General features: G+C 44.5%; 1 protein-coding gene across 1 annotated transcript in view; it reads left to right on the top strand.

Moving 5' to 3' along the window:
- Positions 1-8,462: 8,462 nt before the first annotated feature.
- The window catches only part of LOC139393123 (pleiotrophin-A-like), a 46,091-nt gene continuing 26,659 nt past the window's right edge, over positions 8,463-27,894 (top strand). The window contains exon 1 of the mRNA XM_071141488.1: positions 8,463-8,765. The gene's annotated coding sequence lies outside the window, so the exon portion shown is untranslated. The remainder of the gene's footprint in view (positions 8,766-27,894) is intronic.

Here is a 27,894-nt window from a genome sequence, read left to right as displayed (position 1 = left end):
CTAATGGTAGAAACAGGGATGGGGTGGGATGGGGTGGGATGGGGCTAACCTAATGGTAGAAACAGGGATGGGGTGGGATGGGGTGGGATGGGGCTAACCTAATGGTAGAAACAGGGATGGGGTGGGATGGGGTGGGATGGGGTGGGATGGGGCTAACCCAATGGTAGGAACAGGGATGGGGTGGGATGGGGCTAACCTAATGGTAGAAACAGGGATGGGGTGGGATGGGATGGGGCTAACCTAATGGTAGAAACAGGGATGGGGTGGGATGGGGCTAACCTAATGGTAGGAACAGGGATGGGGTGGGATGGGGCTAACCTAATGGTAGAAACAGGGAAGTGGTGGATTGGGGCTAACCTAATGGTAGAAACAGGGATGGGGTGGGATGGGGTTAACCTAATTTTAGAAACAGGGATGGGGTGGGATGGGGCTAACCTAATGGTAGGAACAGGGATGGGGTGGGATGGGGCTAACCTAATGGTAGGAACAGGGATGGGGTGGGATGGGGCTAACCCAATGGTAGAAACAGGGATGTGGTGGGATGGAGCTAACCTAATGATAGAAACAGGGTGTGTTTGTATCCCATTGGATACAAACACACCATAACCCAGCTAACCATCCACTGTATATCCATATAATACCACTCATTGGAAGCACAAGACTTACACCAACATTTTGACATATTGTGGAGAGTTGTACGAAGAATCGTTTTTATTTAAACCGATAACTCAAATACAAAAAAATATAAAAATAGCTTCGCTTTTTTGTCATTATTTAATTGAGCTGAAGAGAGGCTCTTACTACAGTAATACATTTTTTCTTTTGAGATGGGAACATTTTATAAAGTTGAACGTGCTCTTTATGACAGAATGTTAAATTTAGGTGAAATCATTACTTACCATAACAATTTTGGGCTTAGTGGACCAAAAGTAATTATCCCCATTGATCAATACGTAATCAGTAATTTAAGAAGCTGACATAGGAACCACTTTGACCACCCTGTAGACTAAGGGTGACACTGTCATTCATTTCTGGAATATTGTCAGTCATTACATGCATTTGAGCAAAGATGCAAATGTATGTACATGTACACAACCGATCAAAAGATAACACCCCTACCTTGTCACAACACAACTGATTGGCTCAAATGCATTAAGAAGGAAAGAAATTCCACAAATTAACTTTTAAGAAGGCACACCTGTTAATTGAAATTCATTCCAGGTGACTGCTAACCCAATGGTAGAAACAGGGATGGGATGGGATGGGGCTAACCCAATGGTAGAAACAGGGATGTGGTGGGATGGGGCTAACCCAATGGTAGAAACAGGGATGTGGTGGGATGGGGCTAACCCAATGATAGAAACAGGGATGGGGTGGGATGGGGCTAACCTAATGGTAGAAACAGGGATGGGGTGGGATGGGGCTAACCTAATGGTAGGAACAGGGATGGGGTGGGATGGGGCTAACCTAATGGTAGAAACAGGGATGTGGTGGGATGGGGCTAACCCAATGGTAGAAACAGGGATGTGGTGGGATGGGGCTAACCCAATGGTAGAAACAGGGATGGGGTGGGATGGGGCTAACCTAATGGTAGAAACAGGGATGTGGTGGGATGGGACTAACCCAATGGTAGAAACAGGGATGGGGTGGGATGGGACTAACCCAATGGTAGAAACAGGGATGGGGTGGGATGGGGCTAACCTAATGGTAGAAACAGGGATGGGGTGGGATGGGGCTAACCTAATGGTAGAAACAGGGATGGGATGGGGCTAACCTAATGGTAGAAACAGGGATGGGGTGGGATGGGGCTAACCTAATGGTAGAAACAGGGATGGGATGGGACTAACCTAATGGTAGAAACAGGGATGGGGTGGGATTGGGCTAACCTAATGGTAGAAACAGGGATGGGGTGGGGCTAACCTAATGGTAGAAACAGGGATGGGGTGGGATGGGGCTAACCTAATGGTAGAAACAGGGATGGGATGGGGCTAACCTAATGGTAGAAACAGGGATGGGGTGGGATGGGGCTAACCTAATGGTAGAAACAGGGATGGGATGGGGCTAACCTAATGGTAGAAACAGGGATGGGATGGGGCTAACCTAATAGTAGAAACAGGGATGGGATGGGGCTAACCCAATGGTAGAAACAGGGATGGGATGGGGCTAACCTAATGGTAGAAACAGGGATGGGGTGGGATGGGGCTAACCCAATGGTAGAAACAGGGATGGGGTGGGATGGGGCTAACCCAATGGCAGAAACAGGGATGGGGTGGGATGGGGCTAACCTAATGGTAGAAACAGGGATGGGGTGGGATGGGGCTAACCCAATGGTAGATACAGGGATGGGGTGGGATGGGGCTAACCCAATGGTAGAAACAGGGATGGGGTGGGATGGGGCTAACCCAATGGTCGAAACAGGGATGTGGTGGGATGGAGCTAACCTAATGATAGAAACAGGGATGTGGTGGGATGGGATGGGGCTAACCTAATGGTAGAAACAGGGATGGGGTGGGATGGAGCTAACCTAATGATAGAAACAGGGATGTGGTGGGATGGGGCTAACCTAATGGTAGAAACAGGGATGTGGTGGGATGGGATGGGGCTAACCTAATGGTAGAAACAGGGATGGGGTGGGATGGAGCTAACCCAATGATAGAAACAGGGATGTGGTGGGATGGAGCTAACCCAATGGTAGAAACAGGGATGGGGTGGGATGGAGCTAACCTAATGATAGAAACAGGGATGTGGTGGGATTGGATGGGGCTAACCTAATGGTAGAAACAGGGATGGGGTGGGATGGAGCTAACCCAATGATAGAAACAGGGATGTGGTGGGATGGAGCTAACCCAATGGTAGAAACAGGGATGGGGTGGGATGGAGCTAACCCAATGATAGAAACAGGGATGTGGTGGGATGGGGCTAACCTAATGGTAGAAACAGGGATGGGGTGGGATGGGGCTAACCTAATGGTAGAAACAGGGATGGGATGGGGCTAACCTAATGGTAGAAACAGGGATGGGGTGGGATGGGGCTAACCTAATGGTAGAAACAGGGATGTGGTGGGATGGGGCTAACCTAATGGTAGAAACAGGGATGGGGTGGGATGGGGCTAACCTAATGGTAGAAACAGGGATGGGGTGGGATGGGGCTAACCTAATGGTAGAAACAGGGATGTGGTGGGATGGAGCTAACCTAATGATAGAAACAGGGATGGGATGGGGCTAACCTAATGGTCGAAACAGGGATGGGGTGGGATGGGGCTAACCTAATGGTAGGAACAGGGATGGGGTGGGATGGGGCTAACCTAATGGTAGAAACAGGGATGGGGTGGGATGGGGCTAACCTAAGGGTAGAAACAGGGATGGGGTGGGATGGGGCTAACCTAATGGTCGAAACAGGGATGGGGTGGGATGGGGCTAACCTAATGGTCGAAACAGGGATGGGGCTAACCTAATGGTCGAAACAGGGATGTGGTGGGATGGGGCTAACCTAATGGTCGAAACAGGGTGTCACGCGGACTAGGTGTGTGAGGAAGAATCAGGCGCAGAGAGCAGAGAGTTCCACAGGAAAAAGTGCACTTTAATACGGCACCAAAAGTAATGCCCACAACACAGGGTGCGGAAAAATATGGACCTACCAAAAACACAGGGTACCAGGTCCAAAGCACGAACACACCTAATACCACACACACGTAACACAAGAATAATCCCGCACAAAACAAGGGTGGGTATACTAGCTTTAAATAAGGAAACCCATCACAAATAGACACAGGTGCAACTAATAAGACAAAACAAACAGAAAACGAAAAAGGGATCAGTGGCTGCTAGTAAGCCGGTGACGACGACCGCCGAGCACCGCCCGAACAGGCAGGGGAGCCAACTTCGGCGGAAGTCGTTACACAGGGATGGGATGGGGCTAACTTAATGGTACAAAAAGCCCTTATACTCTGCCAGGTTCATAGGGCCAACAACCAGTTTAAACTGATGAAAAACAATGAGGTAGGAACTGGACCTGCCGGAGAGAGCAATTTTCAACGTCCTCTGCTTGTGAATTGTGTTTTTGAGATTGGTGCCCTGAGATAATGGTGAATCCACAGTTGTTCTGGGTTGAATGAATAGAATAAAACGGCTGGTGTTGACCGAGACCTTTTTCACCGCGTCTCGAATTCATCGCGTCTCATTTCTCATTCAATAAGTTGATGAAAATGGCACCATTAAAAGAGCTCAAGAGGGACATAATGGGACATATAACACACTTAGGGGAGGGGAGCAAATGGAGTGAGTTCATTATTGATGAGAAGAATATGAGAAGGAAGGAAGGGGATGGTGGAGTGGCATATCACCACCTGGGACCATGACTCATACTGGCGAATGACCACTGATGATGTTCTCCTGATGAATGTCTCAAATTAATGAGTTACTTTAACTATAGTGTGACACCGATAGAAGAGGCTGCATGTGAGCTGATGCTTCAAATTGGTATTTTAAGCATATAATGCAGTGCATAGCTTCCTCTTCCTCTACCAGCAACACAGGGTGGGTCCTCCTCTATAGATTGGACAATACTCAGTCCTTTCCCTTTGTCTAATGCGGTAGAGAAAGGCACTTTCCAGCAATCTAAATACATTCCATAAAGAGATTAGATCTTTTCAAGCAGATATTTGATTTCAAATGAGAATGTGGATTGATAAAACAGACATTCAACAAACATTCTGATAAATACTTCGAAACCAGCATCAAAGGCCTGTCTAATAGTATGTCTAGGCTCAAGCTCCTGTTATGAAACACAAGGCTCTTGTGTGTGTGCTCAATGTGTGTGTGTGTGTGTGTGTGTGTGTGTATTTGTGCCCGCATGCCTGTCTGTATAGGCAGTGTTAGTCTGACGTCAGTATTGTGCATGGGCTGTGGAATATCCAGCGTTAATGACACGTTATTGATTCAGTGTGCTGTAATCTGTCGAAACCGGTCGGAACCAGCTGCAACAGGGGGCGACGCTTCCTATAAGGTCATCTGCAGCCATCTGCTCTGCAGCGGACGTGATTATCCTCCTACAACTTGTTAAAGTGCCACCATTAAGAGGATCCCAAAGCAAATTAGAACTGAAATTAGTTGAGAAGAGGGAGAGTTTTCAGAAAGTTACTTTGTCGAACGCAGTTGTAGTCGACAGAAGTACAGTGCTGTTGATTGAGAATGATACCAGTTAAAGTCTAACTGATCCAAACTCCTATTACTCAATAGTATTTTGACTATACTCATATCGAAATAAAAATACATCTAAAATATATTTTTATATACCTTTTAAGCATACATTAAATATAAAAAATTGGCCAAATAATTTATAATTTGTATTTTATTTAACACAGTTGAAATGCATTCCAAAATATATTATGGAATGTATTTAAAATGTATATATATATATATATATATATGTGTATATGTATGTATGTAAAGTCTATATCACAATATATGTTAAATACATCGGGAAATATTTCAATGATTTTCAATAAAGGCTAAAGTGACAAAATTCTGAATTTTGACATGTCTCTCCGTGGACCCTCTAAGACTTCTAGGAAGATTTTAGCCCACGAACCCCACAAAATACAAAATAGTTTTCACCATCATTGTAAAGCCGTAGTTATTTCGTTGCTTTGACAAAAAGTTATTTCTGAAGATTTGTATTTATTTCAAGTGATTAGTGATTCATTTACACCTGTCCCTCATTTTAAGGTCAACACTGTTACATGAACTGAATTGTTTTAAGAAACTATTTCTTTTTAACTTCTTGACTCTACTTGAGACGCATATGTCTCAAGTAGGCACCTGGAAATGCAAATGCGCTACGCTAAATGCTAAATGTACTCGTTAAAACTCAAACCTTGATCAAAATTCACAAGCAGGGTATTGAATTAAAGCTACACTCGTTGTGAACCTAGCCAACAAGTCAGATTTTTAAAATGCTTTTCGGCGAAAGCATGAGAAGGTATTATCTGATAGCATGCACCACCTGAAAATGCCTGAATGCGACGTAAACAAAGACTCTGCTTATCCGACGCAGCACAAAACGCAGAAATAAAATATAAAACATTCATTACCTTTGACGAGCTTCTTTCTTGGCACTCCTATATGCCCCATAAACATCACTATTTGGGTCTTTTTTTTTGTTTAAATCGGTCCATATATACCCAAAATAGCTTTCTATGGAAGCTGTGTCATTCAGAAAAAAACATCGTTTTTAAACGCTGCGTAATTTTTTAAAATTAAAAAAGTCGACGATAAACTTTCACAAAACACTTCGAAATCCTTTTGTAATCCAACTTTAGGTATTAGTAAACGTTTATAATCTATCAAAATGATTACAGGGCGATGTATATTCAATAGCTCCTCGTTTGCAAATCAATGGCTGCCAATGTCCACATTAACAACATCCGGGTGGAGACTGGAAGAAACGGAAGCCAGATAGATGGATTTTCCAACAATAAATTCAATTGAAAATGACGACAATGGCGACATCGTGTGGAATTTGTATGAATTGCATGCAGGTCGATATTAAATTTTGTCCTCTTTTAACAACCCATGGAAGTGACTTATGGAAATTATTTTTAGCTTTCAGAGAGCAGTTTTTCTTGCGTTTTTCAATGAAACACACGATCTGTTATAGTCACAGCCATGATTTAACCAGTTTTAGAAACTTCAGAGTGTTTTCTATCCACACATACTAATCATATGCATATACTATATTCCTGGCATGAGTAGCAGGACGCTGAAAAGTTGCGCGATTTTTAACAGAATGTTCGAAAAAGGAGGGGGTAGAAGTAAGAGGTTTTAAAAGATATGGGTCAAATCATAGTGTAAAAGCAGGTGAGCTGGTTCTACTCTTTTTGGCCATTTTCTGGTGCTTTCTGGTAAAAAAAAACTGAGTGAGTTGAACATAACAAATCAATCCTGTTACCCATAGATAGACAGGATAGAAATGTATAAAAAATATTTTTATTTATTTTTTATTGGGCGGGGGGGGGCATTCAATTGCCTCTCCCTGCTGCAGTCAACAAGCTTCCTTTCCCCCTGTCACAAAGGGATTCGTGGCTGATTTAACTAGTAATTACCAGTTTGAGGGCCGTTCAAGTGGATTTTCCCCAAATGTGGTAAATTCCCACTCCCCACTTGGATACAAACACACCATAACCCAGCTAACAATCCACTGTATATCCATATAATACCACTCATTGGAAGCACAAGACTTACACCAACATTTTGACATATTGTGGAGAGTTGTACGAAGAATCGTTTTTATTTAAACCGATAACTCAAATACAAAAAAATATAAAAATAGCTTCGCTTTTTTGTCATTATTTAATTGAGCTGAAGAGAGGCTCTTACTACAGTAATACATTTTTTCTTTTGAGATGGGAACATTTTATAAAGTTGAACGTGCTCTTTATGACAGAATGTTAAATTTAGGTGAAATCAAACATTACATTACAGTACATTACTTACCATAACAATGTTGGGCTTAGTGGACCAAAAATAATTATCACCATTGATCAATACGTAATCAGTAATTTAAGAAGCTGACATAGGAACCACTTTGACCACCCTGTAGACTAGGTGTCACTGTCATTCATTTCTGGAATATTGTCAGTCATTACATGCATTTGAGCAAAGATGCAAATGTATGTACATGTACACAACCGATCAAAAGATACCACCCCTACATTGTCACAACACAACTGATTGGCTCAAATGCATTAAGAAGGAAAGAAATTCCACAAATTAACTTTTAAGAAGGCACACCTGTTAATTGAAATTCATTCCAGGTGACTGCCTCATGAAGCTGGTTGAGAGAGTGTGCAAAGCTGTGTCATCAAGGCAAAGGGTGGCTATTTGAATAATCTCAAATATAAAATATATTTTGATTTGTTGAACACTTTTTTGGTTACTACATGATTCCAAATGTGTTATTTCATAGTTTTGATGTCTTTGAAATTTGAAATACATTTTATGTGACGTTAAATATATTGAAATGTATTTTTTTCCTGTATTGGTACTGTTCTCCATGCTGTTGTCCATGTTGTTCTTTATGTTGTTTATATAACTACTGTATATTAGATGACTGGGGCTATCCTGTCAGAGCCCATCTGTAGCTAACCCCACCCCACCCCACCCCAACCCAACCCAACTCAACCCAACTCAACCCAACCTCTCTCTCTCTCTCTCTCTCTCTCTCTCTCTCTCTCGCTCTATCTCTGTCCCCAGTGTGACTCCATAGCTCCAGTTCTGGCTCTAAGTGCTCCCTCTCCTCCCTCCTGCCTCCCTCTCTACCCCCCCTTTCTCTCTTCTCTCTCTCTCTCTCTGAGTGCTGCTCCCCTGCCAAGCGGGCCGTCCCTGGAGTGACCTTGTGGCAATGAGATCCTGATCACGAGTCAGGAAACCAAGCTTTTAAGAACGCCCTCCTCTCTCAGCAACAGAAATGAGAGGGAGAGAGAGAGGGAGAGAGAGAGGGAGAGAGAGAGGGAGAGAGAGAGGGGGGAGAGAGAGAGAGAGAGAGAGAGAGAGAGAGAGAGAGAGAGAGAGCGAGAGAGAGAGAGAGAGAGAGAGAGAAAAAACAGCTTTGTGGAGAGACAAGAGTGAGAGAGTAAGTGAAAGAAAGAGAGGGTGGTAGAGAGAGAGAATTAGAGAGTGACTGACAGCAGGGGTGAGGAGCAGATGAGAGGAGAGTTCACAAACTATTGCAAAGCGTTGGAACAACCACCAGACCTCCAGTTCAAAGTAAGTACTTCTAACCGGAGCAAGGTGCACACTTGGATGTGTGGTGGTAGTTAGGTGACCAGGAGAGATGTGGCGTGTGAAGCTATTGGAGCTGAGATGAGGAGGGAGATTTCAGAACTGTGAGAGGCAGGCAGGGACTAGCAATGCTGGGAGGCTGTGGAGTATGAATGGGCCGAGACTCAATCAGATGAGTCCAACTGTAGCCTAGACAGATATGGACAATTAGTGATGGCGGAAGGAGCGTAGGGGGAATGTTTGTGTTGTGGGATAGTGGAACTGGTGTCTTTGAGTTGGCAGCATCATTATTAACTCTCTGTGTAGTAAGTGCTCTCTGGCTTGCTTTGTTTTGGATGTCGTGCCACGTCCCAGGCTAATAATACACTAAATACTGCGACAAACCAAAGTATAGCTCGAGAGCCTTTTTGTGAAGTTTTTTTCCTTGGATATCTCTATTATAATTTATGGTTGCAGATACTAATCACCACAAGTTATGGGTGTTGTTTTTGTATCCCTTTTTGCTGTAAACCATCTTGATTGTCCATGTGTTTTCTATGGTTTATTCAGTTCTGAAGGTGGAAGGCTCAGAGGCTCAGGTATATGAACATAAAAGCTCTTGTTTTGTCAATTACAAAGGATTTATAATTTAAACGGGATATATTTCCCTTTCAGGCTTCGTATGTGAGACAAATAAAACAGTAAAGAACAAGAAGCTCAAAACAAGCTCATGAGGAAATAACAATAGTAGAGAGAGCTGCAGGGCTTTGTGTTTACCATCTCCCTGTAATATTTAGTGTTTGCATTACAGTAAGGGATTAACTCAAAAATGAGCATTTATCCAAATACTTAGTATGCTGTAGGACTCGTTGTAAACTTCAAGACTTCTAAGAACATCTATGTTTCCTCTAGTCTAAAACGATATTTAGTTTTTCTTCATATTGTAGCACAACTGCTTGAATCACTCCATCAGTCAAGTTTCACAATTCTACAGAGGTGCACGCCCACCAGAACATAACCCTTCATTCTCCAAGGATATCATTTTATTGGCTTCGTTTGGTGTCCTCCTCTAAAGACCTATGCTTGCAGTGTATGTGAGTCTGTTTGACAGAGCGTTTTTTTTTGCGTGGCCGTGCATGTGCGTGCGCATCTGTGTTGTTGGGGACAGTGTTTTTCCCAGGATATTGTAATTTGGGTCAGGCCTGACTGGAATGAGAAACCGAGGGCATCGGTATTGTAGCACTCCTATGGTTGAGCAGACCTTGCGCCTGTGTTGCCATAGTTATGTTCACCCCTGGTATAGGAAGCCCAACTTCGACCAACATCTCTGGCATTCCTACTGTGTACAAAAGAGCCCCGGTCTCGATCTAGATTTAAAAAGAGCTTTGGCCACTTCATTGCTTTAGAAGTAACACATGGTGTGTTCCTAATGAAAGAGCTGGGAGATTAAACATGAGGCAATAGGTGGAGAGATGAGCTTGAGAAACCAGCTTTGGTCAGTGGGAAGTCAAGCTCATTGAGAGACCCGAGGTGGAGCTGAGCTGCCAGGATGGAAGCCAGGAGGGTGAGCTAACTCTCACATAACAAGTCCCATTTGTCAATGTGCACTGGCGTTTATGAAAGGGCTGCCATTTGAGGAAGATAAGGCAAGGCACATTTTACGGATCCTGCTTTCCCTCAATGTTATGTTGTCCCTTACATTTCAAACACTTTCTATGTGCGACACTGAGAGATGGTATTCAGCATGGAACACAAAGCCAATGCATTTCACCCATGTATTTCACCCATTCCACGTGACCGCTCTCCATGGAAGACCTGGAGCAATAAGGTATAGAATGGTCTGTGAGATGCCTAAGAAGGCTGCTTCACAGTGAGGAAGGGAAGCACTCTCAAAGGAGCCAGGTCCGGTCTATGGGGAGTAAGTGGCTGAGAGAGAGAGGGAGGGTGGCAGGGATAAGAACATGCACAAAGATCCCCACATTGAGTGGCTGGTTCATTCATGTGGTGTACACATTGACCCCTCACATCACATGTAGGCTGAACAGAGATGGGGTCTGGGGAGGGAGGGAGAGGGCTGCCAGACCCAAACCAGAGACGGACCCCAGTCTAGGCCCTGAGAAGCCCCTTCCCCTGTTTTCACCGAATAGCCCTCTCTGGCTGTCGTCATGCCAACGACAACCTCATAAGTTGGCAGTACAGCACAACAGTTCTGGGACCAGGCTGAGCTCGGAAGTGCATGAGCTGTATGCTGTTTGGTACTGTAGCTAGACTAGAGCCGTCAGCTGGGACCCTGCAATAAGAGAGATAAGGTTCAACAGTATCCACTATCACAGAGCTAGAAGAGGCTACTAAGATACTATGATACTAAGAAATGACTGGCTCTCTATTTCATCAAATCTTCTCAGAATGTCCATAGGTAATCATGGCATGGGATTTAGTCTAAGCTGAGGGGCTGTGTCGTTTAAATGGTTAAATGTTCAATTGAGGAAATGCACATATTCTAATTGAGACATCAATTAGACGGCTATTTCATTACAACAAAACCGCAATCACTTCTGGCTTACTGAAAATCCTTAAATCCAGCTATGAGAGAATGAATTTCACAGTTTTTAAATCTGCCATTGGCCCATTGCTTGACAGAGTCTCTTTGCAGGGAGGAATCTGATGGGTGCATCATGTCTGTGTCCATCTGTTCGTGTGTCTGTCTGTGTTTTTGTCTTACTGTGTGTTTGATGGGACAGACTTCGAATCACATAACCATGTACATCAAACTTCAGATTCAGACCACCTTTCCACTCATGGCCAAATAATATATTCTTAGGAATTGAATGAATATGAACTTTCTGGAGAGAACCTATATTGTGGATAGCTAGTTTGCCTGTGGTAATATAAAGATCTGACTGTGACGTCCTGTGGAGCGCCTGTGGTTTGGCCCTTGTATCGGCCTCATTGGCTGTATGATCCTCTGAGGAACAATGACGGCCAGAGGCCTTCCACCCTGATCAATTAGTTCATTAGTCTCCCACAGTCACAGCTTGGCCATCATACTCCTGGCACCATCCCTTGGCCTCTAAGTGGCCCACACTGCTGGTGAGGTCATAGGTCAGGGGGTTGATGTCTGTCTGTAAATAACAATTACACAAGAAAGGAAAACTCAATATGTGACCTGACAGGGTTTGTGTGTGTGTGTGTGTGTGTGTGTGTGTGTGTGCCTGCACATGCGTGCATTCCCATGCATGCGTATGTAATCAGTCAAGTTGAATCAGATATTTGTGACTGTGGAATAGAATGCAAATAAAGCCTCCCTACAGTCCTGTTGACTGTGACTGGTGCCATGAGAGAAGTTTGGAGTCCAGTGTCTGTTTGATAGAAGTTTGGAGTCCAGTGTCTGTTTTGATAGAAGTTTGGAGTCCAGTGTCTGTTTGATAGACGTTTGGAGTCCAGTGTCTGTTTGATAGAAGTTTGGAGTCCAGTGTCTGTTTGATAGACGTTTGGAGTCCAGTGTCTGTTTGATAGAAGTTTGGAGTCCAGTGTCTGTTTTGATAGAAGTTTGGAGTCCAGTGTCTGTTTGATAGACGTTTGGAGTCCAGTGTCTGTTTTGATAGAAGTTTGGAGTCCAGTGTCTGAAAGAAGTTTGGAGTCCAGTGTCTGTTTTGATAGAAGTTTGGAGTCCAGTGTCTGTTTTGATAGAAGTTTGGAGTCTGGTGTCTGAGTGTGTATAGGATGAGCATTTCTCCCTTTCTGTGTTTGTGTGTACTGGCTGCAGTTACCACACCATGGAGGACCAGCCTGTTTGTGTTTGTCTAATGAACTGAGAGAACACAGGAGGGAGAAGATAGGGAGATGGAGAGAGGGATGTGGATGAGAGGGAGGGAGAGGACAGAGAGAGAGAGGAAAGAGAGAGCAAGAGAGAGAGAGAGAGAGAGGAAAGAGAGAGCAGGACAGAGAGAGGAAAGAGAGAGAGAGAGGAAAGAGAGAAAGAGCAGGACAGAGAGAGAGCAAGAGAGAGAGGAAAGAGAGAGAGCAGGAGAGAGAGATGAAAGAGAGCAAGATAGAGAGAGAGCAGGAGAGAGAGATGAAAGAGAGAGAGGAAAGAGAGAGAGCAAGAGAGAGAGATGAAAGAGAGAGAGGAAAGAGAGAGAGAGCAGGAGCGAGAGAGAAAAGAGAGAGAGAGCAAGAGAGAGAGATGAAAGAGAGCAAGATAGAGAGAGAGCAAGAGTAAGAGAGGGCAAAGAGAGAGAGAGAGCAAGATAGAGAGAGAGAGCAAGAGAGGGAGAGAGAGCAAGAGAGAGAGAGCAAGAGAGCGCAAGAGAGCGCGAGAAAGCGAGAGAGAGCGGAAAGAGAGAGAGCAAGAAACTTTCTGTGTTTGTGTGTACAGGCTGCAGTTACCACACCATGGGGGACCAGCCTGTTTGTGTTTGTCTAATGAACTGAGAGAACACAGGAGGGAGAAGATAGGGAGATGGAGAGAGAGATAGGGATGGAGAGGGAGGGAGAGGACAGAGAGAGAGATGAAAGAGAGAGAGAGAGCAAGTGAGAGAGAGGAAAGAGAGGGAGTGAGAGAGGAGATAGAGAGAGAGAGAGAGAGAGAGAGAGAGAGAGGGAGAGAGAGAGAGAGAGAGAGTGAGAGTAAGAAAAAGAAAGAAAGGGGGCAAGTCAGTGGAATAATTGACCGAGAAGAAGAGATGAGAGAGGAGGGGAAGAGAGAGTGAGAGATAAGAGAGTGAAAGAGAGGGGAAGAGCAAAATAGGAGAGAGAGAGAGAGAGAGAGAGAGAGAGAGAGAGAGAGGGAGAGAGAGAGAGAGAGAGAGAGAGAGAGAGAGAGAGAGAGAGAGAGAGAGAGGGAGAGAGAGAGAGAGAGAGAGTGAGAGTAAGAAAAAGAAAGAAAGGGGGCAAGTCAGTGGAATAATTGACCGAGAAGAAGAGATGTAGGGATCTATGCTTTCATGTCTGTGTCATGTGGCGGTATGGATTCTTGTATGTGGTGTGTAGAAGTGAGATTCAGAGCCATTCATCAATCATGAAGCACATTCTACATAGTGACAATCCATCCTTACAGTACATTGCATTGTTAAAATCGACTGGTTTACATAAGCTAAGCAGGGTAGGGCTGGGTTAATCCCTGGATGGGAGACCACATAGGAAAGTGTGGTTGCTGTTGTTGGAGGTGGTGCTGGAGGGCCAGTCGTAACCTTTTCTCCATATGGTATTAGGGAAACTCACCAAGTACTGAACATGCTTACTGATGCATTTAAATGCACTATATAAATGCAACAATCCATTACAAACAACATTAAATGTGTCCTTTTATGCGTATTGGGAAAATGCAACTATCCATATCCCTTTCAGCAACCTTTCCTGGCAATAGAGGTGCCTATATAACATTTAACACTAATTTAGGGCACAATAACATGACATACAGTCTATGTGCCACCTCCAATGCAAAAATCTAAATGTTAAAATCTATGAAGGCAATCAATGCTAATCTCATTGTATTTACCTGACCTTTTAGTTGCACTGTGGCTGAGTTACTTCGATCCACCGTAGAGGATTTGATTCAATATTATGGTCACTGTTAATCAGAATGGAGACTGTCGTCAGGCGTAAACAGTGCAGGGCTAAAAAGGAAATACAGAAAATGATCAAGACACCGACCAAGAATACTCCCCATATTGATTTGATGAACCATAGACCGTCTTTAGGGGACTGTCAGTCTGTCTGCCCTTGACAGGTAGGCTGTACGGCTGTACAGACAGACAAAACTGAGAGCCATTTCCACTGCTGTGGCCAGTCCACTCAAGGTGAATGGAAAGATTAACTGAGCGCGAGCAGTATCCTGCAGCATTCCACCACTTTGTTTTCTTATTCCATCCTCACTGCTAATAGGATGGCTAATGCAAATGAGAGATGCAGTGGAATGGGGATAATAGCCTAATGACAAGGCATTGCACGGCTCAAATGGAAAGTTCTGATGGAATTAAGTTAGACAGCCTATATTCGATATACTGTGATGCGGAGATGATTTTGAAGCTGATTGATGAATGATTATGATGAATGTAAGGATGTTGCCAACAGACCATCATCACAAATGACATTAGATCCAATCCATTTATCAATAATCTGTTTGTATTTGTCTCTGACTTGATCAATTCTTGTTAAAAACAATAGCATACGTTGCATGTCCATGATCAAGCCTGCAATCAATGCCAGACATCCTCTTATCTTTGCCTAGTTCTGCACTTGTTTTTCTTTTTTGTCTGCATCAGTTATGGATGACGGCTGTTTTTAAAGTTGCCTGAATTGGAGATGTTGCAAAAAGCTATATTTCAAAGTCCTTGTTAAAGTCAAATGTAATCAGACTTTGTGCGTTAAATATGGAGCTTAATCCTACTCCATTTAAATCTCACCAGGTTTTAATCGGACTCTGTGGAGACGTTCACAAGCTGATAGCGTTTTGGGATGTTTTTATTTCTTTGAGGGCTGCGTTCAGGAGTGAGAGAATGATTTGATAACTTTACTACATAGAACGGCTAGGGGGGGGGGGGGATTAGGTAAGCCCACTCTATGGAGCTAAGACCAAAGCGGTGCTTGTACCCACCAATAGGTGATCAGAGCTTCAGGATCACAACAACTATGAGGAGGGTTGCCTTCAGCAGCGCCTCAGGGGGACGTTCAATAACGCTTTTTATCCCTGTCCTCATTAAACCTCCCACTAAATTCCCCCAGACTGACTTGTGTGGCTCAGAAATCCCTTTGCAAATCCCTCACTAAGGAAACAATCTTTAATGTGCTTGAAGTTGCGTCTTCAATGTGGTGGATTATGGCTCACACATACTGTGTTTGTTGTGGAGAGAGAGAGAAAGAAGGAGAGAGAGGAGAACAATGTAGAGGCAGGAAGAAAGATGGAGAGAGAGAGGGAGAGGAAGAGAGATAAAGGAGAGAGAAAGGAGAGAGAGGAAGAGAGAAAGAAGGAGAGAGAGAGAGGAGAGAGGAGAACGATGGAGAGGGAGGAAGAAAGATGGAGAGAGAGGGAGAGAGGAGAACAATGTAGAGGCAGGAAGAAAGATTGAGAAATAGAGAGGAGGCGGGTTGGAGAGGGAGAGCGCGAGAGACAGACACCCCATTAGTCATACATTAGTATTCTGTCCACAGCTTATAGTGAGAGACAGCCGGTCTACACTAACACCAGAGAAGGGCATGGCTCATTAGAACTTTCTACTCTTTTTTTTTACCAATAGCTCAAATTCTCCTGACTGTATACAAAAGGCAGAGAATCACCTCCATGTTTCAGAAGGCAGAGAATCACCTCCATGTTTCAAAAGGCAGAGAAACACCTCCAAGTTTCAGAAGGCAGATAAACACCTCCATGTTTCAGAAGGCAGAGAAACACCTCCAAGTTTCAGAAGGCAGATAAACACCTCCATGTTTCAAAAGGCAGAGAAACACCTCCAAGTTTCAGAAGGCAGATAAACACCTCCATGTTTCAAAAGGCAGAGAAACACCTCCATGTTTCAGAAGGCAGAGAAACACCTCCATGTTTCAGAAGGCAGATAAACACCTCCATGTTTCAAAAGGCAGAGAATCACCTCCAAGTTTCAAAAGGCAGATAAACACCTCCATGTTTCAAAAGGCAGATACACACCTCCATGTTTCAGAAGGCAGAGAAACACCTCCATGTTTCAGAAGGCAGAGAAACACCTCCAAGTTTCAGAAGGCAGATAAACACCTCCATGTTTCAAAAGGCAGAGAAACACATCCATATTTCAGAAGGCAGAGAAACACCTCCAAGTTTCAGAAGGCAGAGAAACACCTCCATGTTTCAAAAGGCAGAGAATCACCTCCATGTTTTAGAAGGCAGAGAATCACCTCCATGTTTCAAAAGGCAGAGAATCACCTCCATGTTTCAAAAGGCAGATAAACACCTCCATGTTTCAAAAGGCAGATAAACACCTCCATGTTTCAGAAGGCAGAGAAACACCTCCATGTTTCAGAAGGCAGATAAACACCTCCATGTTTCAGAAGGCAGAGAAACACCTCCATGTTTCAAAAGGCAGAGAATCACCTCCATGTTTCAAAAGGCAGAGAAACACCTCCATGTTTCAGAAGGCAGAGAAACACCTCCATGTTTCGAAAGGCAGAGAAATATTGATTCCAACGAAGTTCAGGGATGTACTACTTGTGTTTGCGAACAAACTTCCATATTTTCCTGAGGAATTTTATATCTCCAGGAAAGGGGGGAGAAACCAAGGTCCAGGGAGAAAGGTAGTCGGGCAGATAGAAGAAATTGTTGAAGCAAGCTTGTTTCTCGTACCCCTCGGATGAACACTAACGGTTTGCCCCATACATGTAACTGGGTAATGCCCCTGGTGATTTGCGTCTGCTGGTTGAGGGGGATTTTCTGTCATCCCCCTGTGCCGGTCATCCAGGCCAGACACCCCCTGGAGCTGCTCGGAGAGAGCCCCTGGGGGCTAATTGGACCAGTGCATCGTGAGCTGAACACTGATGCTGCACTGTGGACACTGTCAGACTGTTGTGAGAAGGGGCCAACAGCTAAACCGGCATCAACAACCAGGGTTGGGTAGGTTACTTTCTAAATATAAGCCTTTACAGTTACTAGTTACAGTGCCTGTCCAAAATGATCAGTAATGTAACTTTTAGATTACCCAAACACAGTAACGTAATCTGATTACTTTTGGATTACTTTCCCCTTAAGAGACATTAGAAGAAGATGAAAATGATCCATCAAACGCATTTGGTTTGTCATCATAGTGGTCTTTGACTTCGCTCAGGTGGAACAAACTTAAAATGGTGCCTGTTTTCAATGTTGAATTGAATGTCATTGAGAAAACGGAAATTTGTCATGTCTTTTTTTGCAAACATCCTTTCTGAATTTAAATATAATCCAATTAGTAATATATATATATTTTTAAGTATCTGTAATCTGATTACAATATTTTTAATATTGTGCCTATTTTCAATGCTGAATTGAATGTCATTGAGTAAACAGAAAGTTGTCATGTCTTTTTTTGCAAACATCCTTTCTGAATTTAAATATAATCCAACTAGTAATGTAATTTTTTTGTAAGTATCTGTAATCTGATTACAATATTTTAGCTGGTAACGGATTAGTTGTAGTTGTTTTTGTAATCAGATTACATGTAATCACTTACTCCCCAACCCAGTGAATAACCAATTTATGCAACTATGGTGGATGTGTAACCAGGACAACCCAGTACAGCTCAGCTTGGTTTGACGCAGTAGTGTGAAAACGGTATTAGATAACTATACAAACACACACCCAGACAGACAGGTCAGGATCATTAAAAAAAAGTGTGATTTGAAATGAGTTCTTCAGTTTTGACGTGCCAATCTGTTGTGATGTATTCTCTGAGGGGGAAACCACATATGCCATAACCTGTTTGTCTGTGTGACCCAGTTCAATGTGACAGAGGTGGTCAGAGAAGGCATGGCACATTGCTCAACCAACCACACTTCAACTCATGGAAAAGGAGGGTGTTTCTGCGCAGTCTTGCGTAATGTTCTGTGGCATGTTGAAAGGACCCGGTCAATGCTCTGGGCTGTGCTGTGTCTGTGAGCATGTGGCCGGAAACTATCTTGATCCCACCATGACCAGAGACAGTGATGGGAACACTGCAAGAAACATTTAGTTTTTTCGGAGAAGAAACGTAGGGATTGAGTGGAGGTTGTCATGTATGCTGGCTCCCCGGAGTGTTGTTATTCCCTTTGAGGAGGATGAAAGTGGAAAACTAAGCACTCCACAGCAAAAAAAGAGCTCCTCAATGTACTTGCAAGTTGTCCTTTGGAAAGAAGCATGTATTTAGGGTCTACTAACCACCTGTCCTGGCAACCCACACTGTGTTCACCTGGCAACCATCATTGTGCACACCTGCTCCCCATCGTTAAGCACACCTGGACTTCATCACCACCCTGATTACTCTCCGTTCATATAGCCCTCAGTTGCTTCATTCATCAGGCAGTATTGGTTTAGGTTCAGCATGCAGCTTCTGTTTTGTATTATTGTCGTGTTTATTATTAAACTCACCTTCTGCACCTGCTTCCTGACTCCCTGCGTATGCGTTACAGATACTCATGTTGGTGGGTTAACAGGGAGTGCATCCCAAATGGCACCATATCCCTAGGGGCCCTGGTCAAAAGTTGTGCACTATATAGGAATAGGGTGCCATTTGGGAACAAGGATAAGAATACATGTGTTATGGATGGGAATAGCATGTTGAAAGGGATGAGGCCAGTGATGTGAACAGATGAAGTTGGTAGACAGGGTTGGCAGAATGTTCCTCAGTAAGGAGAATAAATGAAATAGCCTCTGAAAAGAAACTGAGGCAGGAATTTCACATGCAAATGCTTTTTCTCGTGTGTGTGTGTGTTTAGGACCTTTGGTTTTGGCAATGGGAGTACATAAAGCTGACTAAGACATTGTGGAGTTGATGTTGTATTTTATGTGTGGTACTCTGATTGAAATATGCCAAGGAGACACTAATTGTGTCATGACAGAATAGTTCTGGTTAGTATGGCTTGAGACGGTAACATTCAAAATACCTAGCTAGCATTGGAGACTGAGGGGAGGATGGCTCATAATAATGTCAGGAATGGAGCCAATGGAATGGCATCAAACACGTGGCTTCCATGTGGTTGATACCGTTCCATTTACTCCATTCCAGCCATTATTATGAGCCATCCTCCCCTCAGCAGCCTCCACTGCCAGCTAACTAATAACACTTTTAGGCTGCTGGAACATTTTCATAATAAAGGCTGGACTTGACTTCATACAGTGCATACAAATATCCATCTCTTTAACGACAAATCATTTTTCTCAGATGAATCTTTCAGCATCAGTAAATAATGTGTGCATATACTGCAGTACATTCCACAGCCAGTGCACACAGAAACAGACAAACAAGCCTCTGTCGGTTTTATTGTGGAATAAATTAGGCAGCGTTGCTGTGTATCGAATTCCCATCAGCCCTCTCTGCTGACTGACGTCACAGTGCCCCAAGCGATGGATCTCTCATGGCTCTGCTGCACATGTTTTCGACAGTGGCTGGCTGGCTGCATGCTCTTCATCAAACAGCTCTATTAACCCTATATCTCTACACTAGCAGATCATCCAACAGTTCTAGTATTCCTATATCTGTACACTAGTAGATCCTCCAACATATCTAGTATCGCTATATCTACAGACTAGCAGATCATGCAACAGATCAGGTATCCCTATATCTCCAAATCAAATAAAATAAATCACATTTTATTGGTCACATACACGTGTTTAGCAGATGTTATTGCGGGTGTAGCGAGATGCTTGTGCTTTCTGTTCCGACAGTGCAGCAATATCTAACAAATAATTTCTAACAATTTCACAACAAATACCTATTACACACAAATCTAAGTAAAGGAATGGAATTAAGAATATATAAATATATGAATGAGCAATGTCTGAGCGGCATAGACTAAGATGCAGTAGATAGTATAGAATACAGTTTAAACTATACATATGAGATGAGTAAGGCAAGGTATGTAAACATTATTAAAGTGATATTAATAAAGTGACTAGTGTTCCATTTATTAAAGTGGCCAATAATTTCAAGTCTGTATGTAGGCAGCAGCCTCTCTGTGCTAGTGATGGCTATTTAACAGTCTGATGGCCTTGAGAGAGAAGCTGTTTTTCAGTCTCTTGGTCCCAGCTTTGACGCACCTGTACTGACCTCGCCTTCTGGATGATAGAGAGGTGAACAGGCAGTGGCTCGGGTGGTTGTTGTCCTTGATGATCTTTTTGGCCTTCCTGTGACATCGAGTGCTGTAGGTGTCCTGGAGGGTAGGTAGTTTACCCCCGGTGATGCGTTGTGCAGACCGCACCACCCTATAGAGAGCCTTGCGGTTGTGGGCAGTGCAGTTGCTGTACCAGGCAGTGATACAGCCAGACAGGATGCTCTCATTTGATCATTTGTAAAAGTTTGTGAGTGTTTTAGGTGACAAGCCAAAGTTCTTCAGCCTCCTGAGGTTGAAGAGGCACTGTTGTGCCTTCTTCATCACACTGTCTGTGTGGGTGGACCATTTCAGTTTGTCAGTGATATGTATGCAGAGGGACATAAAACGTTCCACCTTCTCCACTGCTGTCTCGTCGATGTGGATAGGGGGTGTTCCCTATAGGGGGGTGTTCCCTGTTTCCTGGATGGGGGGTGCTCCCTTTTTCCGGAAGTCCACGATCATCTGCTTTGTTTTGTTGACATTGAGTGAGAGGTTATTTTCCTGACACCACACTCCTAGAGCCCTCACTTCTTCCCTTCAGGCTGTCTCGTCGTTGTTGGTAATCAAGCCTACTACTGTTGTGTCATCTGCAAACTTGATGATTAAGTTGGAGGAGTGCATGACCAAGCAGTCATGGGTGAACAGGGAGTACAGGAGAGGGCTGAGAACGCACCCTTGTGGGGCCCCAGTATTGAGGATCAGTGAAGAGGAGATGCTGTTTCCTACCTTCACCACCTGGGGGCGGCATGTCAGGAAGTCCAGGACCCAATTGCACAGGGCGGGGTTCAGACCCAGGGCCCCGCGCTTAATGATGAGCTTGGAGGGTACTATGGTGTTGTGAGCTGAGCTATAGTCAATGAACAGCATTCTTACATACAGCTTAACTGACCAAAACCAGATACAAAGAATTCAGAAAAGATATTGAACTATATACAGTACCAGTCAAAGGTTTGGACACACCTACTCATTCAAGGGTTTTTCATGATTTATTTTCTTTATTTTACTATTTTCTACATTGTAGAATAAAAGTGAAGACATCAAAACTATGAAATAACACATATGGAATTATGTAGTTATCAAAAAAGTGTTACACAAATCAAAATCTATTTTAGATTTTAGATTCTTCAAAGTAGCCACCCTTTTTTTAAATGTATATATTTTTTATTTTACCTTTATTTATGCAGGTTTTCCTCATTGAGATAACATCTATTTTCCAAGAGAGACCTGGTCCAATAGCAGCAGGGGGAACAACGTTTCAGACAAAACAACTTACATACACTAACACAACATTAAACAAAACTATAAACACACATACAGTACAACAATTACATATTACATTAAAAACACAAACACCTTGACTAAAAACAGCGGGCCTAAAAACAATTACACTCTTCTATGATATATACATCGATCAAGTGTTTAAACTCCACCAACGAAACTAGATCATCACATTTTAAAATGTTCAGGAGAGAATTCCAGGACCACGGTGCTAAGTAACTAAAACTATTTCTACCATGACCTGTTCTAAATTTTGGTACTGTTAGAAGCAAATCAGAATGGAACCGTAATTGATATTTATTTACTGACCTGACCTGACTAAAAATAACGGAGATAAAATGGCATTTTACCCAATATGGCCTTATAAATCAGTGGATACCAGTGTTTAAGCCTGCGCGAGGTCGAAGACGACGAGCCAACAGCGCTGTAGATATTAGACGTTGTGTTAGACGTTTCTGATTTGTAATGAACCTGGGGTCTGCATGATAAACAGAATCAAGTGCTCTCAGGGTAGTGGCTGAGGCCTGCATATATATAACATCCCTAAAATCTAAAACCGACAGTAATGTACAACGTACCAGCTCCTTCCTGGCCTCAAAAGAAAAACAAGCCTTATGCTTGAGCTTCCTTATCAAGTTCTCTACATGCACAGTGAAGCTCAGCTTATCAACCCACACACCCAAATATTTGTACACTTTAACTTGCTCTATAGTATGTCCAGCCAATGTAGCAATGACATGATTTGTAACATGCCTGGCATTTGAAAATACATGCATTTTCTTTAACCCGAATTTAGAATCAGCTTTAAATCATACAGATTCTGATGTATGATGTTAAATGCTCTTTGGGCATTTTCAAATGCTAAAGATAAACTACTACCACTTGAACAGTATCATCGGCATAAAAATGAACATCCGCTGTTTCAATAAGATTCCCAATGTTGTTGATATTCAAAATGAACAACAGTGGGCCCAAAATAGAACCTTGCGGAACATCTGAGCACACCTCTATGGACTCAGATTTACAACCATCCGCCAATACACATTGTGTACGATTTGATAGGTAATTTATAAACCAATCTAGAGCATGACCAGTAAAAAAAAGTGAATGGCCATTCAAAGCACCTGCCCATTGACTTTGTTATAATGTTTGAGAAGAAGAACACATTATTAGCCATTGCAAAATGCATAGAATTGCAGGAAATTTGCTTTAAAACTGCAAAATTGTCTCGGCTCCATGTCAAGCTGTGTAGAATTGTTGGAAAATAGCTTTGAAGCTGTTCTAGAGTTTCTACTTCCTCTTCCAATGAACTGTAGGGAGGTTAAAATAATGAATCTGTCTGCCAAATCTATTCATTTTAAAATGTTGATTACTTCTACTTGCCATTATCATTCACCTGATGATAAGACAAGACGCACATATATATTTTTTTGCAAACATATGATGGGGTCTGTGGGTCGCCGGTTTGCCTGGGAGGGGGTCCCTTGGCAAGAAACATTTGAGCAGTGTTTCTCAACCTCCGGTTCTGGGACAAGCATCGGTCCCTGGGATGATGCTGACCGGTACCTCTGATGGTTCGTTGACATGAATGTTTTTGTCAGTGTCACGCCCTGACCATAGAGAGCATTTTATGTCTTTATTTTGGTTTGGTCAAGGTGTGATTTGGGTGGGCAGTCTATGTTCTATGTTCTATGATTTTCTATTTCTATGTGTTTGGCCGGGTGTGGTTCTCAATCAGAGGCAGCTGTCTATCGTTGTCTCTGATTGAGAACCATACTTAGGTACCCTTTTCCCCCACCTGTTTTGTGGGAAGTTAACTTTGTTTTTGTTCAGGGCACATAGCCCAAAGCTTCACGGTTTGGTTTTTGTTCTTCGTTTTGTCGGCTGCATTTTTTAATAAAGAGAAAATGTACGCTTACCATGCTGCACCTTGGTCCTTCAGCCAGCCTTGACAGAACTTCCCACCACCAACGGACCAAGCAGCATGGTAAGGTGGACTCCTGGACATGGGAGGACGTTCTGGACGGCAAGGGAGTCTACACATGGGAGGAGATCCTGGCGGGAAGGGATCGCCTTCCATGGGAACAGGTGGAAGCAGCTAGGAGAGCAGAGGCAGCCGGAGAAAGGAACCAGCGGTATGTGGGAACACACGGAGTTGTCCAGAGTCAGGAAGCAGACCTGAGCCAACTCCCCGTGCTTACCGTAGAGAGCATGGGACTGGTCAGGCCCCGTGCTATGGGGTGATGCTCACGGTGTCGAAGCGGAGCATTCACAGGCCGGTGTGCTCGGTGCCAGCGTCCCGCATTTGCCGGGTGGAAGCTGGCATCCAGACAGAACGGGTGGGGACAGCTCTGTGCTCGAGACCACCAGTGCGCCTCTACGGCCCAGTGTATCCGGTGCCTCGGCCAAGGAAGTGGCCTCCTGGATGTCTCCCCAGCCCGATGAGTCCTGTGCCTGCTCCCAGAGCCAGGTCTCCTGTGTGTCTCCCTCCTGTCCGGAGCTGCCTGTGTGTCTCCCTCCTGTCCGGAGCTGCCTGTGTGTCTCCCTCCTGTCCGGAGCTGCCTGTGTGTCTCCCTCCTGTCCGGAGCTGCCAGAGTGTCTCCCTCCTGTCCGGAGCTGCCAGAGTGTCTCCCTCCTGTCCGGAGCTGCCAGAGTGTCTCCCTCCTGTCCGGAGCTGCCAGAGTGTCTCCCTCCTGTCCGGAGCTGCCAGAGTGTCTCCCTCCTGTCCGGAGCTGCCAGAGTGTCTCCCTCCTGTCCGGAGCTGCCAGAGTGTCTCCCTCCTGTCCGGAGCTGCCAGAGTGTCTCCCTCCTGTCCGGAGCTGCCAGAGTGTCTCCCTCCTGTCCGGAGCTGCCAGAGTGTCTCCCTCCTGTCCGGAGCTGCCAGAGTGTCTCCCTCCTGTCCGGAGCTGCCAGAGTGTCTCCCTCCTGTCCGGAGCTGCCAGAGTGTCTCCCTCCTGTCCGGAGCTGCCAGAGTGTCTCCCTCCTGTCCGGAGCTGCCAGAGTGTCTCCCCCCCTTCCGGAGCTGCCAGAGTGTCTCCCCCCCTTCCGGAGCTGCCAGAGTGTCTCCCCCCCTTCCGGAGCTGCCAGAGTGTCTCCCCCCTTCCGGAGCTGCCAGAGTGTCTCCCCCCTTCCGGAGCTGCCAGAGTGTCTCCCCCCTTCCGGAGCTGCCAGAGTGTCTCCCCCCCTTCCGGAGCTGCCAGAGTGTCTCCCCCCCTTCCGGAGCTGCCAGAGTGTCTCCCCCCCTTCCGGAGCTGCCAGAGTGTCTCCCCCCCTTCCGGAGCTGCCAGAGTGTCTCCCCCCCTTCCGGAGCTGCCAGAGTGTCTCCCCCCCTTCCGGAGCTGCCAGAGTGTCTCCCCCCCTTCCGGAGCTGCCAGAGTGTCTCCCTCCCGTCCGGAGCTGCCAGAGTCTCTCCCTCCCGTCCGGAGCTGCCAGAGTCTCTCCCTCCCGTCCGGAGCTGCCAGAGTCTCTCCCTCCTGTCCGGAGCTGCCAGAGTCTCTCCCTCCTGTCCGGAGCTGCCAGAGTCTCTCCCTCCTGTCCGGAGCTGCCAGAGTCTCTCCCTCCTGTCCGGAGCTGCCAGAGTCTCTCCCTCCTGTCCGGAGCTGCCAGAGTCTCCCTCCTGCCTAGAGCACGCTACAAGGGTCCCCAGTCCTGGGTCGGCGGCGAGCGCCACCTAAGTGGGCCGAGCCAGAGGTGGAGCGGGGTCTACATCCCTCGCCAGAGCCGCCACAGCGGAGGAGAAATTCCCACCCAAACCCTCCCCTATAGGTTCAGGTTTTGCGTCCGGAGTCCGCACCTTTGGGGGTGGGTACTGTCACGCCCTGACCGTAGAGAGCGTTTTATGTCTCTATTTTGGTTTGGTCAGGGTGTGATTTGGGTGGGCAGTCTATGTTCTATGATTTTGTACGCTTACCATGCTGCACCTTGGTCCTTCAGCCAGCCGTGACGGTCAGTTTTAATTTAGTTACAGTATATTGTAATCAGTCCCTTGAGGAGGAAGTACCATAGCTTACAGAAAATGTTGGAGAAACACAGGATTTGAGGAATATACTTTCCATCAAAAAAGCCCCAAAGACAATAACATGACTTGTTTTGGCTTGGGGTAATGTCCTTGACATAACAGGGTTGTCCAATCTGTTCACACCCACCATTTTAAATAAATAACCTCCCTCTCTGCATCCCAGAGAGCTGAAAATAAGACTGTCTCTGAATCCTGGGAAATAGTGCATCTAGACCATATTGACAGATGGTGTAATTAAATTAGCAGAAAGTCAGAAATAGTTAAATATGGACAGTGCAAGTAGTTAAATAGAGACAGCGCTCCATCCATGTGCCTGTAAATATATGCTGGGTCCATATTCAGAACACACACCCACTGGGCAAAAATTGGTTGAATCAATGTAACCACATTTCATCCCAAAAATTAAATGTGATGTAGAATCATTGTGGAAAACTGATTTGATTAGAAAATAGTCATCAATGTTAGGAAATGTCATTATTTCTTCAGCCAACTTTTCAACTAAATCCAATGACATGGTGAAATATGTTGATTTCATGTTAAATTTATGTTAGTTGACAACTCAACCAAATGTCAATCAAAACTAGACGTTGAACTGAGATCTGTGCTCAGTGGTAATGTAACAGTTTTCTTCTGGTGAAAGAGAGGCGGACCAAAACGCAGCGTGGTTATAATTCATGGTTCTTTGATAACGAAACTATACATGAATAAACGACAAAACACATCAAAAACCCAAAACAGTCCCGTGTGGTACTGACACAGGAGACAACCACCCACAAAACCCAACACAAAACAGGCTACCTAAATATGGTTCCCAATCAGAGACAATGACTAACACCTGCCTCTGATTGAGAACCATATCAGGCCAAACACAGAAACAGACAAACTAGACACACAACATAGAATGCCCACCCAGCTCACGTCCTGACCAACACTAAAACAAGGAAAACACACAAGAACTATGGTCAGAACGTGACAGGGTTTGTTTGCCGACAGACACTAGAATAAGACTTGCTGGAAGAGAAATTAAACTAAATGTACAGGGCAGACGTGAGCCTCTCTCTCTCATGACAATCTGGTGCTTGTACCATCGGAGGGTGATCATTCTGCTTTGACTACTGACTACTGTACACTTGCTGAATTTTGATTGATTGGGCACTATGGCCAAATGTATTACTCCATTCAGACTGTGTTGTCTGTCTTTGTGTTTAGTGTCTAATCCAAAATGGCAGGTACTCAGGAGAAGCACCAGTGTCAAATTCTTGTTCCGCCACTATTCGCATTAGATCAGCGTCTCATAGGACTGATATTTGAATGATTCAGGCTCATTGGAGACTTGGTGTAAAATCAAAGCCTTTGTTATCAAAGAAAAAATCAAATGATTTGTTATCAAAGATGAATAGTTTTTGCCTCAGGGCACAGAACACCCTTAACATGCCAGATATAACAACTCTTTCATAGTCCATGCATAAGGGAATACATGATCTGAATGTCACAAACATGTTATTCAGCCATAGTACTGAGCCTGCCTGTTTATGAATGACTGGAGACGTCCTATATGTGAAAGCATACAGTAGCGCTCTATCCCTAGGACGATTTGACATTTTACAGAAACTCTCATAAATGTTATAACACTGGTCCTCATTTCTCCAGGCAGTACCTATGACAGCCCAGAAGAGGGCAGTGTGTAGTTAATGAGAAGGACTAGAACTCAAGCGTTTCCATGACTGAATGTCAACAAAAGCCGTTCTCTCAAGAGACAAAAAACACCCACACATGGAGGTTTCAGTGAAGTTGTGAAGATAGATACAATTTAAGCCGCTAGAGTGGGAAATATTATGAAGAGAAATCAATGGAAACACTCGCTACACTAAGACAAAAGAGACTGGATGTGTGGAAGCCAAGCAAGGCAGAGAACTGTAAGCATGATGAAGTACAAGGCTATTGCTGCCTGTATTAGCAGTGGAAGACAGTAGAGCCTGTTCAGTATTTCAGGAGAGAAGGGATGTGGGCTGCATTCAGCAAGGCACAACGTTTAGGAGGAAATAGAAACTGATA

This window comes from Oncorhynchus clarkii, chromosome 33 (genome assembly GCF_045791955.1).
Source record: "Oncorhynchus clarkii lewisi isolate Uvic-CL-2024 chromosome 33, UVic_Ocla_1.0, whole genome shotgun sequence".
NCBI lineage: Eukaryota > Metazoa > Chordata > Actinopteri > Salmoniformes > Salmonidae > Oncorhynchus > Oncorhynchus clarkii.
Note: the sequence above shows the minus strand (reverse complement) of the source record. Positions and strands in the feature narration are given on the sequence as shown.